At 44.9% G+C, this 4,896-nt stretch overlaps 1 non-coding gene across 1 annotated transcript; it reads left to right on the top strand.

Moving 5' to 3' along the window:
- The first annotated feature begins 482 nt into the window (after window positions 1–482).
- On the top strand, window positions 483–589 carry LOC138567998 (U6 spliceosomal RNA). The gene has a single exon (XR_011302375.1). It is a non-coding gene; the product is annotated as a U6 spliceosomal RNA (small nuclear RNA).
- Window positions 590–4,896: the final 4,307 nt, after the last annotated feature.

The raw sequence follows: 4,896 nt of genomic DNA, 5'->3' as shown, positions 1-4,896 counted from the left end.
AATTGAAATCAGCCTGAGAATCCTTTAAAGGATGGTCCAACATCTGTTGCTTACAGGGCTCAATCGGACAGCCTCTGGTGCTGACGCTTTAAGCCACCTCCTGTTCTTGCCTTGTCCTTGTTACAGCCATGGGCCCACATACACTCAGAGGTACAGAGTTTTTCTCATGTCTATGGGTCTGTTGTGATGCTCTCAGGCTTGCATCAGCCAGCCATTGTGATGGGGAGGGGGTGTCATTTTGCAAGCACCCTGGAGCATTAATCTTTATATCTTTAAATATAATTGGCATTAAACTAAAACCCTTTAGGACCAGATCAATACAGCAGCAAAGAATGCTTATTCATTGTTGTTTGCCTCTTCATTTCATATCACCCGATATCTAAATGGTGTTTGGACTTTCTGCCCTCTGACATAAGGACATTTGGTATGGCAAACCTTTGACCAGAGGTCCTAATCAATGGTTTGATTGACTCTCCCTTTGCGCTTGCTTCTGCAACACATGTACTAATATTGGAATGATAATGGGAAAATTAAATTGGCCCCTGCTCTAAAGGATGACACGCACATTCGTAAAGCATTCACTATTTTAGGCACATGTCTGGACAGAAACTTTCTTAATTTGCAAGTCTTTATTTTTTAATATATCTTTTTTTATTGAAGATTGACATTTTATGTTCATTCATATTACACGACAACACAATACATTTTGCGCCAAATTCAACACTAATGCCTCAGGAGCCTTTTACTTGTGAGTCCTCTTGACTGAATGAACAGCCCTGTCCCCTTCAGTTTCTTGACTTGTACTTTTAGAAGTGGCACGCTTCTTTTTTTTTTTTTTTTTTATCCCATTCTACCAAACTCAGTATTATCACTTTCCTCCTTGTTGTGCACTCCAGCGTAAACTGCTTTAAGGTGCTGTTTGCAAACATCGCTCTGAACCACAGCTTTACTTGCTTCAGGGCCTTAATCTTTAATTGGGGCTGAGCAGTGTACTCCGGATTTGGCTGCTTTTAGTTGGTTGATTTCTTTTTTGATTTCTGTAACTTTCAAAAAGTCCCATTGTGAAATACCATTGTGACAATGTGCTGCAGTGCATGAAAACCTAAAATTAATGGTAGGGAGAGGGAGGGGGGGTAGGGGGGAAGAGAGAGGGCGGGAGGGTGGGAAGGAGTGAGTGAGGGAGGGAGAGAGGGAGGAGAGAGAGACAGAGAGAGAGAAAACAAAGAAAATATGGTATTTGGGGGCTATGTATTTGCATGGAAAAGATTTTGGCCTTTTAATCAAGTGGGAAGGGGCTCTGTGGTTGGTATCCCAGCCTGTTGATGCTTTGTTGAGTTGCTTGGAACATGCAAGGAAGGAGACCTGAAGCACTCCCGACCAGGTTGCATGTCTCCAAGTTACTGAAATCCCACAGACCTCCTCCCTGTGCCACAAAGTCCTGGGCACTGAGCTCTGCAGTTGTTGCCCACAGGTCGCCAAGTGTCCCAGATTTACTTTCTCAGAGTTGCTAGTTACTGCTACCCCACCTCGACCACTATATTTTCCCCAGATACTTGCTACTGTGGAGCAAGCAGGGCTAAGGAGAGGGAGAGGGGGTGTGCCTATGCAAATTATCTGCCAGTGTGCTTCCTGGGAGGTCATTCCATCTCACCAGCTGACACCTGGGCAGCGGCAGGTAATTTGGAGAACAGACATATCCGGACAGGCCACAGAGCAAAGGCTGGGCCGTTGATTGAGGATCCCTTTAGCCATGTCTCCCTAAGTTACTGAGGTCCAGAAAAATTCCACCCTCAGCTCTCATAGAGAGGTCCTTGGCCGATCGTGGCCGATCAGGGCTGTGAAGGGTCAGGGGGGACTGCACACTGCCTCACCTTTTCACTGCTTTCTGTAGCGGTAATGCTTTTGCAGAAGGGGCCTGTACAAGTGATTTTGTTCTGCGCTGTGCGAAAGTCACATTTATCCACTGACATTAACCAAATTACTTGCGCTGTTCAACGCACATACATGCATAGAAATCATGTTATGTTTTTTGGGGAAGGTCTAGAGGGTCCTGCTGATGATTTATTAAGCTGTCTGCTACTCTTGCTTTTACATAGTCTTCCCTGCCCAGGCATGTTTAAGGCATACTGTATGTCCCTCCATTACAATGAAAACTCTGTTGAAAGCACAGAGGTACATAGGAATGGATCTGTTAAGAAATGAAACAAAAAGTCTGGAAAAATGTCGAAACGGGTAGGATTTGGGCTTACAATTAACTGACTCACAGTCAGATGTGCTATCCCCTGACCCACTGATCCCCTTTCCTTTTGTGTAATCCTTTTGTTCTCAGTAGGGTTTTCCAAAGTGGCTTTCAAATAAAAGATCCTAGACCTGCATTTTGTGGCACACATGCCTCATATCCCGTTGCTCTTGATAAACTCACATCATCTCCCACCAATACAAGCTGTAAAAGATTTTCAGGGCTTAGCCAAGCAAACTAGACGCAGGTCAAAGGTTGAGCAATCCTTTAATCAGCAGCAAAGTTAACATTGAAATCAGCCTCAGAATCTCTTAAAGGATGGGCCAACATCTGTTGCTGGCAGCGTGCAAAGGGGCAGCCTGGGTGCTGACACCTTAAGCCATCTCCTGTTCTTGCCTTGTCCTTGATCCAGCCATGGGCCCACATACACTCAGAGGTACAGAGTGTTTCTCATGTCTATGGGTCTGCTGTGATGCTCTCACGCTTGCATCACCCAGCCATCGTGATGGGGAGGGGGTGTCGATTTGCAAGCACCCTTGAGCATGAATCTTTAAATATAATTGGCATTAAACCAAACCCTTTAGGACCAGATCAATAAAGCAGCAAAGAATGCTGATGTATTGCTGTTTGCCGCTTAATTCCATACCATCCGACATCTAAATGGTGTTTGGTCAAACGTTTGCCATATCAAATGTCCTTATGTCAAAGAGCAGAAAGTCCAGAGGTCCTAATCAATGGTTTGGTTGGCTCTCCCTTTGCGCTTGCCTTAAGGCGTCAGCACCAGGGGCTGTCCGATTGCGCCCTGCAAGCAACCAATGTTGGCCCATCCTTTAAGAGATTCTGAGGCTGATTTCAATGTTAATTTTGCTGCTGGTTTAAGGATTGCTCAACCTTCGGCCCACGTCTAATTTCCTTGGCTATGCCCTTGAAATATTTTACAGATTGTATTGGTGGGAGATGACGTGGGTTTATCAAGAGCAACGGGATATGAGGCATGTGGGCCATAAAAAACAGGTCTAGGATCTTTTGTATAAGAAAGTCTCTTTAAGTAGGGAACTTTGGACAACACTGCTGAGAGGAAAAGGATTACACAAAAGGCAAGGGGGTCAGTGGGTCAAGGGATAGCACATCTGACTGTGAGTCAGTTTATTGTAAGTCCAAATCCTACCTGTTTCAACATTTTTCCAGGCTTTTTGTTTCATTTCTTAACAGATCCATTCCTATGTGCCTCAGCAACCCATGTACTAATATTGGAATGAAAATGGGAAAATTGAATTTGACCCTGCTTCAAAGGATGACACGCACATTCGTAAAGCATTCACTATTTTTGGCACACGACAGGACAAAAACTTTCTTAATCTGCAAGTCTTTATTTTTGAATACATCTTTTTTAATGAAGATTGAAATTGTATGTTCATTCATTTTACACGACAACACAATACATTTTGCGCCAAATTCAACACTAATGACTCTGGAGCCTTTTACTTGTGAGTCCTATTGACTGAATGAACAGCCCCATCCCCTTCAATTTCTTGACTTGTACTTTTAGAAGTGGCACGCTGCTTTTGTTTTTTTATCCCATTCTACCAAACTCAGTATTAACACTTTCCCCCTTGTTGTGCACTCCAGCGTAAACTGCTTTAAGGTGCTATTTGCAAACATCGCTCTGAACTACAGCTTTACTTGCTTCTAGGCCTTAATCTTTAATTGGGGCTGAGCAGTGTACTCCGGATTTGGCTGCTTTTAGTTGGTTGATTTCTTTTTTGATTTCTGTAACTTTCAAACAGTCCCATTGTGAAATACCATTGTCACAATGTGATGCAGTGCAGGAACACTTAAAATTAATGGTAGGGAGAGGGAGCGGGGGTTGTGGGGGATGGGAAGGAGGGAGGGAGGGAGGAGAGAGAGAGACAGAGAGAGAGAGAAAACAATTAAAAGCCTAAAATCTTTGCCATGCAAACACATAGCCCCCGAATACCATATTTTCTTTATGTGGAAAGGGGCTCTGTGGCTGGTATGGCAGCCTGTTGATGCTTTGTTGAGTTGCTTGGAACGTGCATGGAAGGAGACCTGAAGCACTCCCGACCAGGTTGCATGCCTCCAAGTTACTGAAATCCCACAGACCTCCTCCCTGTGCCACAAAGTTCTGGGCGCTGAGCTCTGCAGTTGTTCCCCACAAGTTGCCAAGCACCCCAGATTTACTAGTTACTACTACCCCACCTCGACCACTATATTTTCCCCAGATACTTGCTACTGTGGAGTAAGCAGGGCTAAGAAAGAGGGAGAGGGGGTTTGCCTATGCAAATCATCTGCCAGTTTGCTTCCTGCGAGGTCATTCCATCTCACCAGCTGACACCTGGGCAGCGGCAGGTAATTTGGAGAACAGACATATATGGACAGGCCACAAAGCAAAGGCTGAGCCGTTGATTGAGGATCCCTTTTGCCATGTCTCCCTAAGTTACCGAGGACCAGAAAATTCCACCCTCAGCTCTCATAGAGAGGTCCTTGGCCGATCGTAGCCGATCAGAGGAGTGAAGTGTCGGAGGTGACTGTACACTGCCTCACCTGCCCTGCTTTCTACAGTGGTAATGCTTTTGCAGAAGGGGCCTGTACAAGAGATTTTGTTCTGCACTGTGGGAAAGTGACATTTATCCACT

This window comes from Ambystoma mexicanum, chromosome 2p (assembly GCF_040938575.1).
Source record: "Ambystoma mexicanum isolate Mex_15411 chromosome 2p, UKY_AmexF1_1, whole genome shotgun sequence".
Classification (NCBI taxonomy): domain Eukaryota; kingdom Metazoa; phylum Chordata; class Amphibia; order Caudata; family Ambystomatidae; genus Ambystoma; species Ambystoma mexicanum.
The sequence above is the reverse complement of the archived record's forward strand: the minus strand, read 5'-3'. Positions and strand labels throughout refer to the sequence as shown.